General features: G+C 42.4%; 1 long non-coding RNA gene across 1 annotated transcript in view; it reads right to left on the bottom strand.

The window, feature by feature from the left end:
• Positions 1-14,365, bottom strand: part of LOC140389281 (uncharacterized) — a 79,149-nt gene that overhangs the window by 31,106 nt on the left and 33,678 nt on the right. Inside the window, exon 2 of the long non-coding RNA XR_011934319.1 lies at positions 10,163-10,254. This is a non-coding gene — a long non-coding RNA (uncharacterized lncRNA). The remainder of the gene's footprint in view (positions 1-10,162; positions 10,255-14,365) is intronic.

Raw genomic sequence — 14,365 nt, 5'->3', positions numbered from 1 at the left:
AGGAGAGCTCACGTTGCCTGTCTTGCTTTCCAAGAGATTTTATTACCATTTGACTGCGAGCCGCATTGGAGTTAGATGCGAAAGAGCTCTGAGTGTGGCATCTTTCAGCAAAATCACGTAAACTGACCTGAATGCAAATTTTAAAAAAACACACAAAATAAATAAACTTAAGTTTAATTTATTTTGTCATTGTCAAATGCAGTGACGTGTTGTCTGTAATCATGTCAAAAATGAAAACTGTAAACAGTTGAATAAACTATATTTTAAATGGTTGCAATGGTGTTGCTAGCCACCATTTGACTAACAAGTCAATGCTTGTTAAGCTTAGTCCCTGAGCTGAGGTCCTCAGTGACTGATTTGATTAGACCATTTGAGTGAGAATACGGCTGCACAGGGGCTATGCTAATGGGAGTTAAACAATAGGCCATCACTAATCAGAGACCTCAAGGTTGTAGTGAGGTTAATTGTTATGTGGGTGGCTTGTGGAAAGAAGGCTTGACTGGTTTAGGCCTCTGTGGAATTGTATTATGTGAATGGAAAGCCCCGAGGGCACGATTTTGTGTCTTTTTACCCCTTTTTCTTCAGCTTTTAAATCTACTTCCCTTGCAGATGCCAATCCAATTCTCTGCATGTGATAACTACCATATTTTAAAAACAAATCAGGTTTCAAGCTGATCAAGCTCAATAAATGAACACCAACATAAGATTATTTTCTGAGATTTGAAGTATTACTTTCATAAATGAAGTGTATTTGATATTTTTCTAGTTCATCAAAAGAGTTGGGTTTAAATATATTGAATTTCCCTTTTAATGATTGGACCTCAATGAGATACAGAATATCGAGGATGCACAGATCAAACAAGCACTGGCAGGGTGTGCAGAAGCTCCGTACCGATACACCATCTATCAACTTGTTGAGGACAAGATTAGATTAACAACAAAGCTGGTGTCCATCATTTAAATGTAAGAAATAGATCATGTTGACCATGGCAATCTGGGTGGCACAGTAGCACAGTGTCCCAGGTTCGATTCCTGGCTTGGGTAACTGTCTGTGCGGAGTCTGCACATTGTCCCTTTGTCTGTGTGGGTTTCCTCTGGATGCTCCGGTTTCCTCCCACAAGTCCCGAAAGACGTGCTGTTAGTGAATTGGGCATTCTGAATTCTCCCTCTGTGCACCCGAACAGGCGCTGGAATGTGGCAACTGAGGGATTTTCACAGTAACTTCATTGGAGTGTTAATGTATGCCTACTTGTGACAATAAAGATTATTATTATTACTACCCCATGTTGTATTTGCTGCCCCTTCTCCTGCTGAATCATGTGGTTTATAGCATAAATCTATAGGTAACAATAGGATTTAAGACGGAAGGATATATAGCTGACCGAGAGAAAAAAGGAAACATTGGTCACTCAATCCATAGACAATTAAACATTAATTACTTTGTACGCCTCCTATAAAGCTGAATATCTGTACTTATCCTTCATGGTTGAGTACAGTGCAGTTGGTGGTGTTCATTATGAAACATGTTCACTGGTCCATCACGCAGCCCTAACAGTCTCACTGCTCTGTTGCTGAATTCAATCATTTTAGTGTAGCAGACAGTTTTAATTTAAAGGCAACAGTGAAAATAATAGACAGGTCTGGTGGTGGAACACCAATCTTCTGGGATTGCTACAGAGATTGGAAAAGAAAGGTTTAATCACAGTGGCATAAATTAGGCACCCTATCATTATGCCAATGATACAAGCCTTCCGATTTTCCCACATGGATCATCTTTCAATTTTTTAGTCACAAGCACAGGCGGATTTGTAATGAAACACACTTGTCTAGGCATCGGGCCTTGACCAAATTTGGGGGGGGGGCAGTGTCTATGGGCACCAATCAGAGATTGATAACTCTGTATTTGCTGATAGGCCCAACATAAAATGAGCCTATCTGCAGGAAGTGCAGAGAGACACCAGACTCTAATTGGTCCCATCTCCTTGGAGCGGGAAAGCAGACGGGCCTGAACATTGAGGCATGAACAGCAAGGAATGAGAGGCGACGAGGCGAGGAGGGAGAGAGGCTAAGGCCGAAGAGTTTTACTTTTGTGAAAAAAGGCACAACCAGCAGGTTTTTCGACCTGGGGCTGAGGTCAGGCCGGCCAGCAACAGCGTGGTGAGGTGCGAGGTGCCGGGACCGGGTGAAAACCATGAGGGCGTGAGCCAGCTCGTCGGGTCAGCAGCTGTGGGGCAGCGAGGGGAGTAGTAGAGGGGTGACTCAACCAGGGCTGAGGAGGTCAGACCAGACGGTAACAGTGAGATGAGGCACTGGGCGAAAGCCATGAGCTAAGGTGAGTCAGCCAGTTTGCAGCCGTTGAGCAGCGAGAGGAGCAGGTGAGGTGCGACTCGACCCAGCTAGGGGTCAGCCAGCCAGCCAGCAACAGCGAGGTGCGAGGCACCGAATCAAGCCGTGCCAACACAAAGAGATGACACGTGAGGCAAGTGGCTACCTTGAAAACCCCAGACAAACGAGGTTGATGAGATTGTGAGAATGGGAGTGTGTGAGGGGTGGGGGTAAAGAGTGTGTGGTGTGGGTGTGGGGTGACCAGGGGAGGATAGTGTGTGAGGGGTATTAGCCAGGGTTATAAACTTGGAAGGGGAAAGGATGGGGGAGTATGTATGAGGGCCGGGTTGCATTTTAGTGGGAGGGAGAGTTTGTGAGAGGGGGAAGGGGGAGGAAAAGAGTAGAACGAGAGTTGTTTGAAATGCAGAGTCTCAGCTTCACACTTAAAAGATGAATCCAATTTTTGTAGAACTTGAATTAACGTGGAATTGACTGTGCAAAATACTGCTCTTTCAGAAAATTCATTCAGGTCAAGATCCATTTGTTTAGCAACATGAAGTGACACTATCAATCTGGCTGTCAAAAATGCAGAAAACTGAAGACCAGGCAAAAGAACGAAACTAGGCGTAAAGACAGTTTATACTTTTAATTTAAAAGATTCAAAGTATTGAACATTGCACAAACTGCACATTTATCCTCATCCACCAAAGTCCGATGGCTTAGACTTGCTGATTTCTGCAAATAGCACTGATCATTGCTTGAAAAAGTTGAACAAGAAGTGAACTGTGAAATGGCAATGAAACTGTAAGGTATTGCTGATTCTCCTATTGAAGTGAGGGAAGAAACCTACCCTGAAGACATTGCCTTATGGCCAAAATCTGTTCCACTAGGTATGATAGAATAGTTTCCACTAAATAAACCAGAAAGTAGAGGTAATATGGAAAAGTTAAATAAAAGAGTTTCAGATTGGAGGCTGAAAGCAGATTCAAAGTCTTCATAAGTCCCATTCATTGAGGGTGAAGAGATGACGGAAATTAGGAATTGGTTGATTTTTTTCGGAAATTTATACGGTGGTCTACTGTCGTGTTTGCAAATTATTCCCTGACCCTAGTAAAGGGAAACCAGCATTCATCGATGGGTACTCTAACTGGAGAAATGTTGGAAGAGATATTGCTGATCATGAAACTTCCAAAGCTCATATCAAAGCTATGTGTGCGTTCATTCAAAGATGTAAGTTATCTGAAAGAATTGATTGTGCGTTATCGGCTCAGTTTGAAAAGGAGTGTTCTTATTGGAGGAAAGCGCTGAGACATGTTGTTGCCACAGTCAAACTGCTGCCGCCTTTGGTACTACCTCCACTTGGACATGATAACCATGATGTGGAGATGCCGGCGTTGAACTGGGGTGAGCACGGTAAGAAGTCTTACAACACCAGGTTAAAGTCTAACAGGTTTGTTTCGAACCACTAGCTTACGGAGCGCTGCTCCTTTCTCAGGTGAATGGTCACCTGAGATTCTCTTGAGGAAGGAGCTGTGTTCCGAAAGCTAGTGATTCGAAACAAACCTGTTAGACTTTAACCTGGTGTTGTAAGACTTCTTACTGGACATGATAATTCATCATTGTAAACTCAAAGAGGTAAATTTTTAACCTGCCTTGAATATCGCAGTGGATTTGCTAAGCTTTTCAAGGAGCATTTGAAAAATTATCAATATAGTGGCTGTGGGAAGACCAACATTTTAATGCATCAAGCCTACGATAACTTCATCGCTCTAATGACAGAGCGTCTTAGTAACCAATTCATTAATGAAGTAAAAGATGCCGAATACTATTCCGCAATGGATGGTTCAATACCAGATGTGAATTATGTTGACCAATGAACATTAATTTTAAGATATGTGATCAGTGATGGTGAAGTTGTGGAGTAATCTTTTTCTTTTGCCCAGCTACATCCCACACCTCCAAGTATCTGGAGACGTTTTGGAAATCGTCGCAAATTTAGGTTTTTGGATCAAAAACTGTGATCTTGCAAATATGGCAGGAAAATATTCAGGTCTCCAAGCAAGACTGAACAATGCAAGACCCTGTGCATTATTCATCCCATGTTCCAATCACTCCTTGAATTTAATTCACAAAACGTAAGCTGAATCCTGTGCAAAATCTGTGCAATTTTTTGACATTATTCAAAACTTGTATGCATTTTTTTCCAGTTTCCATGTATCAGAGGAATATGTTGCAATCACGCTTGGAACAGGTTAATGGAAAACCCTTGACAGTCAAAGGATTTGTGATACCAGGTGGTCCGCTCGTGCAGATGCTATTTTGGCTTTGAATATGAACAATGCTGATATAAAGGAAACCTTATTCAACAAAGACACATCAAATTCAGGAAAAACTATATGTGAAAGTTGAAGCATAATACTTAGAAGTTTGAAAAGTAGATATTGCTATTTTTACTCTTTTGCAGAACCCTTTACTTTAAACCATGAATGTCATCAACAATTTGCTGAAAAATGTTGATCCAAATTAGTTGCATAATTGTTAGTTAGCCTCAGTTAAAAGTTTTGTCATGGAAATTTAAAATGATTATAGATCGGTTGAAGCAGAGGCACTAGCATTAATAAAAAATCCAGGTCTGTCTGATGACGAGACCTGTGCAAGGCACAGCAAGTTATTTTTCAATGAAATTAGAGACAATGAAATCACTTTAAAAGAAAAGAGAAGATCTTTGTTGAGACTGTCTTTGTTATTTGTGGCACAACAATGGTGCAATTGCAGAGTAGAAGTGAACCTCTGAAGAAAATTATTGCTTTATTTTGTGTGATTTTTGACAGAAGTTTGGACGAGAATGCTAAAAACCACTGCAGTAAGAAATTAAGTGAATTGTATCGGGAGGACATCAACACAAATCTTTTTGAGGATAGAGTGAAGCAATTCATTCATTAAATTCATAATGATCAACTCTGTGTTTTGAAATCACCAGCCAGCTGATCTGTACAAAATTGTACGTGATGGTTCGCAGGCAACCTTTCCAAATGTGGAAACCATTCTGAAAATATTTTTAACAATATGTGTCATGAATGCTCTGGTGAATGCTTTTTTTCAGAATTGAAAAGAGTTGAAAAGTTACTTGTGAAGTACTATGAATCAGGAACATTTGACAATTTCAGCAATTGAAAGCACATCTTTACAAGATTTGACCCATGATAATGCAATTGATGATTTTGTGAAGAAAATGTATTGAAAAAAAACTATCTAAATTGCCAACAAGGGATGAAGCAAGAAAATCTTAATCTGTCCATCTTCTATATTTATAGAATCAAAGAATCCCTACAGTGCCGAAGAAGGCCATTTGGCCCATCGAGTCTGCACCAATCCTTTGAAAGAGCATCCAAACCAGACACTGCCCCATCCCTGCAACCCCTTAACTTCTCCTAACCTGCAAAGCCCTGGACACAAAGGGGAATTTTAGCATGGCCAACCCATCTAGCCTGCACATTGTTGGACTGTGGGAGGAAATTGGAGCACTGGACGAAACCCACACAGACACAGGGGAACGTGCAAACTCCATGCAGATAAGACTGGAATTGAACACAGGTCCATGGCGCTGTGAGGCAGCAGTGCTAACCACTGTGCCACCGTGCCGCAATTTTCTCTTGTTTAAAATCAGTTTTTCAGAAAAAAACATTGCTGGTCTGATATAATGGCCGCATGCAGATAGTTCTAACCACCATCACTCTCAAGACTGGCCTTCAGAAAGTCTTGAGGACAAAGAATTAAATCGTGCAACAGAGCAACTGATATTAGATTTGGACTCATGGGGCACTCCACTCAAATGGATTTACAGCAATAAGCTCTTAGATTAGAGAGCAAGTAAGGAAGTTAACTTTTATTTTTGAAACTGAACGAGACTGTAAAATATACTGAATGGCAGTTGTTGATTGAAGTATTTACTCCTGTACTGGACTGGCTCATTCTGTCCTGCATTGGCCTGTGCTTCAGTGATGTCATTGGCTGGTGTTTCCATCTTGCTGCTCATCAGCAAGTTTGCTCATCTCATGACACACATCGCAATATTGACCATCTTTACCTTCATTCTGACAGACAGTAAGCCTGGATTTCAATTCAGTAATTATTCATAGAGGCGTGTTTTTAAATAGCATTAAAGCAGTGATCAATTTGTGTATTTTTGTGGCTTGCATGTTTGCATTCTGTGTGGCAAGGGGGCGGGGGGGGGGTGTTGGGAGGGGCGTGACGTCATGGAGGGGGCAGAAATGAAGGTGATCGTGGGCCGCATAAAGTATAAATCTGCCTTTGGTGACAAGATTGTTAAGCACACAATAATGTAACATTCCTACCAATGTGATAGCAATCAGTTGAATAATTCATTCAGGGGCAGCACGGTGGCGCAGTGGTTAGCACTGCTGCCTCACGGCGCCGAGTTCCCAGGTTCGATCCCGGCCCTGGGTCACTGTCCGTGTGTGGAATTTGCACATTCTCCCCGTGTTTGCATGGGTTTCACCTCCACAACCCAAAGATGTGCAGGGGAGGTGGATTGACCACGCTAAATTGGCCTTTAATTGGAAAAAATGAATTGGATACCCTAAATTTTAAAAACGAATAATTAATTCAAGACGTTTTTCAACATTTTTTTCTTCATTCTCTGCCATAAGGTAATCTACATCTAAACTAAAATCCTTGGTTGGAAGAGTAGACTAATAAGAGACGATGGAGACAGGTCCGCACTGTTGCACAGGTAAAGATCAGCTGCATCATCTAGCCTGTACCATATAGTTGTGTATGTTTTGTACATTCCGTCAGGAGACTCTTTTACCACTTGGTGCCACTGAATCCCATGGGGGAGGCAAAAAAAGATGAAAAATCCAAGGCCACGCAGAGCAAAACCCTAGAAAATTCCTGTCCGATCCTTCTGGGCAATCAAAACACGTCCAAGAGACCACATTGACCATGAGGTATTTATTATGACATTAGCAGCAAACCAGGAACTGGTTACACACTGTTGAAGATTTACGGTAAATCAGCAATCACTACAAAAGCAAGCAACCTGCCGATTTAGCTGCTTTAGCACACTGGTTTAGCACACTGGGCTAAATCGCTGGCTTTGAAAGCAGACCAAGGCAGGCCAGCAGCACGGTTCAATTCCTGTACCAGCCTCCCCAAACAGGCGCCGGAATGTGGTGACTAGGGGTTTTTCACAGTAACTTCACTTGAAGCCTACTTGTGACAATAAGCGATTTTCATTTTTTCATATTGATTTACTGTTATCTGGGAAAAGGAGCGCCCAATATCGTCCCTTCCATTATTTATACTCATGGCGCTGCGGCTCCCCAAATTATTGAATTGAAATAATTGGTCAGCATGCACACCATGTAGAACTTATATAATTTTATGGCCATCAAGTCAAATCTGCCCTAAGACTGGAAAAGTGAATCGCAACAATAGGAGAATTCGGGCCCATGCTTAATGTTTGTCGTATTCACAAACACTCATAACAAAGGCAGAACACTAATCTTCTATGCTGAATGTTATTTTATAAATGTGGCCACGTGTGTCTAACATATTGGGCACGATTTAGCCCAAACGTTTCAAAATGTAATTTTGGGCAAATTTATGAGGGAGTTTTGGGTCAGTCGCTTTGGCGAGTTCACGGCCTGTATTCAACCACACAAGTCCCAAACATTTAGAGTGGTTTCACAGGTCGGCGCAACATCGAGGGCCGAAGGGCCTGTACTGCGCTGTAATGTTCTATGTTCTATGTTCTATAACTCGCTTACGTTTGCCGATGGCGAAGACAAGACAAAGTTCAAGACAGTTCTGCTGAAATTCGACAGCCACTGCGACATAGAGGTGAATGAGAGCTTTGAACGGTAAGGATGGACCTTTTCAGTCCTTCTTGGTAAGGATGGACCTTTTCAGTCCTTCTTGACCCATCTCCGCATCCTAGCGCAGTCATGTAATTATGACTCGACGACTGATTCCATGTTCCGGGATCAGATCGTTTTCGGGGTCCAGTCCGACTCCCTGTGGGAGCAGCTCCTCAAAATCAAACAGTTGACCCTCTCCGTTGCAATCGAAACATGCATTGTCCATGAGCATGCCAGAAATAGCTACTCCCTCATCAGGGCGGCAGAAACTGCAAAACTGGCCTTCCACGACGCAGAAAGGGTGCAGGCCATAGCAAAAATGCAAGGCCTGAGCATCGAGGCGAGTGGCCGTTTCGTGCGCTTTTCTCGGGTCCCCATGCATGCGTGCCACAACCGGGTGGACGATGAGGCCGAAGGCGCTGAGGCGCATGCGCAAACGTCGGCCGACCGCACTGTGCATGTGCGATGGTGCACAGAATGTGCTGACGTCAGCGTCATGACGTGTCTGAATTGTGGCTCCGCCCATTTGAAGCGGCAATGTCCAGCCAAAGGCAGGCGATGTCTACAGTGTGGAAAGCCTGGCCACTACGCGGCCTTCTGCAGGTCCGCTCCACCGAACAACAGCCAGCGATCCCAGCTGCAGCGCAGACGTGTCCGCTGCATACAACAAGGCATGCAGGATTCTGATCCAGACAGCCCAACGGACCCCGATGCTGACTGCCTCGAGTCTCCATATCGGGTGGGCATCATCACCACACGCGAGTTGGTCTCTATCGTACCTGCCAACTGCCTTTCGATCCTCAGTGTGGATCCTGATGACGAGTGGTGTGTCGTCATCACGGTCAACCAGTCTCGCATCCGATTTAAATTCGACACTGGCGCGTCTGCGAACCTCATTTCACAGTCGGAACTTGACAACATCCGACACCAACCTAGCATTCTTCCACCAGCCTGCCAGCTCCTTGACTACAATGGTAATGCCATAGCTGCCAGTGGGTCGTGTCAGCTAGGTGTCTCTCACAAGGCAATCAAGGCGACGTTGAGATTCGAGATCGTCCGGCCTGACAAGGCATCCCTGCTCGGTGCTCGCGCATGCAAACTCCGAAACCTGGTACAGCGAGTTCATGCCGGCGACGGCCTCGCCCAATGCGAATCTCCGGGCTGCGATAGACGACATTCTCACACAATACCACAGTGTGCTTGATGGGATGTGCATGCTCCCATATCGCTACAAGATATTGCTCAAGCCGAATGCCACCCCAGTCACCCATGCACCATACCGGGTGCCGGTTCCTCTCAAGGATCAAGCTACGAGAGCTCCAAGACCAGGGCATCATCTCAAAGGTCACGGAACCCACAGACTGGGTCAGCTCCATGGTCTGCGTTAAGAAACCCTCTGGCGAACTCCGCATTTGCATTGATCCCAAAAACCTGAATCGCAACATCACGCGAGAGCATTACCCGATCCCGAAGCGTGAAGAATTGATCTGTGAGATGGCTCACGTCAAATTCTTTACCAGGCTGGACGCCTCCCATGGCTTCTGGCAAATTCAGCTGGACGAGTCCAGTCGGAAGCTGTGCACTTTTAACACTCTGTTCGGCAGGTATTGCTGCCGTTATGGGCGAGGCATTTTCAGAACCCCAAAATGTATCATGGAGTTGAAGCTTTTAATTTTTTTGTTGCTTTTCCTAGCACACGGCTTTTTCCCTAGCTGTGGGATTACAATTATGGACACGTGGGTTTTTAAACACAAAACAATGTTTATTCCATGAACTCAACTTAACATCTTAAATAAACATTGGATCTCTTAACACCCCTTACTTCAAAGATAACTCAGAAAATATTGCAACAGTAAATAATTCCTTAAAATGTTCCTTCAAACTTCCAAGGGACTTAACACCTCTAAACAAAATCACATCAGGTTAAAGGCTTTACTATTATGAGTTTAACTCACCCAAATGATCCAGAGATAGTCTTTGATGGCAGAGATCCAGCTCACTGCAAACACAGGCACTCCCAAGCTCTTTTCCTCCAAATTGCAGCTCTCTGGAAACACACAGACACACACAAGCTGCTTTTTAAAACTGAAACTAAAAACTGCAAAATGGCTTATCTAAAGCCCAGCTCCAACCACTCTCTGACATCACTGTTTTCTTAAAGGTACATTGCTTAAACATCCATGCCTTAAAGGTACTCTCACATGACACCTCCCCCCAAGAAAAAAAAACCCCATCAACTTCAAGATGGTTTCATTTTTCACCTTTTCACTATCCTTTAAGAAATGCACACAGTAAGTATACTTTTTCATTTCCAAGAATAACACACGCAAATATGTATAATAATATAGTCCATTTTGTTTTCATTCGTCTTCCTCCAACTGAAATCCTTCTCGATTGACAGTCTCTTTGAACAAGAAGGTCTCTGCACGATTCATCCATTTCTCTGTGCCTCGGCATTTCTCTTTAAAGTCAGATACTTTAGTTCAATCTGATCACAGAGTCCCTTGTAATTCTCCAACACATGAGCATTGGTGATCACAGCTTTCAGGCAGTCAAATGCCAGTTGAAAGTCCGCTGTCCACTGAAATTTTTTAGGTTTCTTTAGCAAGTCCATCAGTGGAGTAATCACGCCACAAAACGTTTGCACAAAGGTTCGATCAAATTCATTCATGTTAAGAAATTGCATTATTTCCCTTCGTCTTGAGGGTATCGGAAAATCCGCAAGGAAAGTGATTCGGGCTTCTCAAAATTCACTTAAGGCTAGGTTCATCACCAAACCTGCCACCTGAAGTCGATCGAAGAACTCCATACGATGGTTTAAATGTTCTTTCTATGTCTGGAAGTTGTAAATAAAAGCAGATTGTCCCAATTTCTCAATACAATCCCTCAAACGTGGGATAGGATAAGAGTACGTTCTTGTAACTGCATTCCCCTTTCTGTAGTCCACACACAACCGTTGAGTACCGTCTGGTTTAGGTTCCATCACTATGGGTGAGCTCCATTGGCTGCAACCCACTTCAATTATGCCATTTTTAAGCATACTTTCAGTCTCTTTGTTAACCTGTGCCAATTTTAAAGGGTTAAGTCTGTATGGATGTTGTTTGATAGGAACAGCATTTCCCACATCTACATCATGTATAGCCATTTTAGTACTTCCCAATTTATCTCTACAAACTTGCTCATGTGATATCAATAACTCTTTCAGGTCAGTTCGTTTTTCCTCTGGAAGGTAACTTAATAATTCATCCCAATTTTTAAGAACACCCTCATTTTCCAATTTAATTTGAGGTATGTCAAATTCACAGTCATCTGGATTTGGTTCGTCACTTTGAGTTAGACTCATTAAAATCTCCTTTTTCTCTCCTTCCCTTTCAAAGTACCTTTTAAGCATATTCACATGACACACTAGGTGAGTCTTCCTTCTATCTGGTGATTTTACCACATAATTCAACTCACTTAATTTCCTTTCAATCTGATATGGTCCACCAAACCTAGCTTTTAAAGGCTCCCCTACCACTGGTAACAACACTAAAACTTTATCCCCACTGGCAAATCTACGAACTTTGGATTTCTTGTCCGCTACCCGTTTCATCACATTTTGTGCAACTTTCAAATGTTGTCTCGCCAATTCACCTGCTCTATTTAATCGTTCCCTAAAATTTGACACGTAATCCAATAGTGTGATTTCCGATTTCTCACCCACCAATTTTTCCTTAATCAATTTAAGTGTCCTCTTACCTCATGACCAAAAATTAGTTCAAAAGGACTAAAGTTGGTAGACTCATTAGGTGCATCCCTAATTGCAAACAATATGAATGGGATTCCTTTATCCCAATCCTCTGGATAATCTTGACAATACGCCCTCAACATTGCCTTTAATGTCTGATGCCACCTTTCTAACGCTCCCTGCGATTCTGGATGGTACGCAATTGATTTAAATTGTTTTATTCCTAAGCTATCCATAACTTCTTTGAATAACTTTGAAGTAAAATTTGATCCTTGATCTGATTGATTTTCTGTGGGTAGTCCCTATCTAGTAAAGAATTGAAGTATCTCCTCCACAATCCTTTTAGCTGTAATATTACGTACTGGAATGGCCTCTGGAAACCTAGTAGACACATCCATTATAGTCAAAAGATGTTGATTCCCACTTTTTGTTTTGGAAGCGGTCCTACACAATCAATTGTGACCCTCATAAAAGGTTCCTCAGATGCTGGAATGGGAATTAAGGGTGCTGGTTTTATCACTGCTTGAGGTTTCCCTATCACTTGACATGTGTGACATGATTGGCAAAATTTAACTACATTTTTATGTAGTCCAGGCCAAGAAAAATGTTTTTGTATTTTAGCTTGAGTTTTCCTTATTCCCAAATGACCTCCCACTGGTACCTCATGTGCAACTCGCAACACCTCCTTTCTATACCCTACCGGCAAAACTACTTGATGAACGTCTGCACACTTTTCATCCGCCTGCATATGTACAGGTCTCCATTTTCTCATCAAGACATCATTTTTACAGTAATAACACTCTGGTACACTCTCAGATTCCTCTTCCGTATATGCTTTCTGATATATCCGTTTTATTTCTACACCTTACTGTCCTAACTCCGCCAATTTTCCTGAACTAAAAATATCCACCTCATCCTCCACCTGTTCTTGTTCTTTTTCAACCATCTGATCAAAAATCGTTTCTGATAATTGCACTTCAACTTCATCTTCACTCTTTGATTTCTCCCCTTGCCTTAACCTGTGACTTTGCGACCTTGTTACTACACAATCCAGAAAAATCCCAGGATATTCATCCTTCAACCCTTCAGTTGTCTGAATTTCCACTGGCTTATCAACCACAGTAGGCATCACTCCCACGTGCGATCCAGCTATATCATTACCCAAGATAAACTGTATTCCTGGACAAGATAGTTTCTCTATTACTCCTACTACCACTTCTCCACTCTTCACTGGACTTTCCAACCTTACCTTATATAATGGAACGCTACTCCTTTCACCCTGAATTCCACATATCACCACCTTTTCTGGCAACATTCTTCCCAAACTACATAATTCCTCATCTCTTACCATTAAAGATTGACTAGCCCCTGTATCTCTTAAAATTGTGACTTCTTTACCTGCTCCTCCTGATACACATGAGTAAACTTTACCCACACAAGTAAATTCTTTAAAGACATCTGGCACCTTCTTAACAATTACTTCTTGAACAGGCTGTACAATCGTTTGCACCTCTTTCACTTCCCTCGGGCTTTCCTTTGCCACTCTAACAAACCCCACTGTCTTATCCTGTTTTACCACATCAGCCTCCCCAGTGCTTTTCTTCAACCACCAACACTATGACTTTACATGGCCTAGTTTATTACAGTGAAAACATCTGAAACTTTTTATTTCTTTTCCATCCTCCTGGATTTCTTTTTTAGTCTGAGGTACACTCTCTTTATTGTCTACCATCAGATCACCTTTATCTTTACCACTTGAGTATTTCTCATGTCCCCAGTTTCTATCCCTCTCCGGCTGAAATTGATGTCAGAAACCAATCTTTGATTTATGAACTAATTCATAATCATCTGCCATTTCCGCTGCTAATCTCACAGTTTTAACCCTCTGTTCTTCCACATGAGTTCTCACTACATCAGGAATTGAATTTTTAAACTCCTCCAAAAGTATAATTTCTCAGAGAGCTTCATACGTTTGGTCTATTTTCAAAGCCCTTATCCACCTATCAAAATTACTCTCTTTGAGCCTTTCAAACTCCATGTAAGTTTGACCAAATTCTTTCCTTAAATTTCTAAACATTTGTCTGTAAGCTTCAGGCACTAGCTCTTATGCACTTAAGATGGATTTCTTCACCTCCTCATACATTCCAAATACCTCCTCCGGTAGTGATGCAAACACTTCACAAGCTCTACCTACCAGCTTTGTTTGAATCAGTAACACCCACATGTCCTGTGGCCATTTCATTTGTTTAGCTACCTTCTCAAATGAAATGAAAAAGGCTTCCACTTCCTTCTCGTCAAATCTTGGCAATGCTTGGACATATTTAAATAGATTCCCACCAAGCCTTCGACTATGGCGCTCGTTCTCACTATCCTCATCACTATCATCCAACTGTACGTTTCCCTTTATGGCTGCCAATTTTAACTGATTGTC

The sequence above is a fragment of the Scyliorhinus torazame genome, chromosome 14 (genome assembly GCF_047496885.1).
Source record: "Scyliorhinus torazame isolate Kashiwa2021f chromosome 14, sScyTor2.1, whole genome shotgun sequence".
NCBI lineage: Eukaryota > Metazoa > Chordata > Chondrichthyes > Carcharhiniformes > Scyliorhinidae > Scyliorhinus > Scyliorhinus torazame.
Note: the sequence above shows the minus strand (reverse complement) of the source record. Positions and strands in the feature narration are given on the sequence as shown.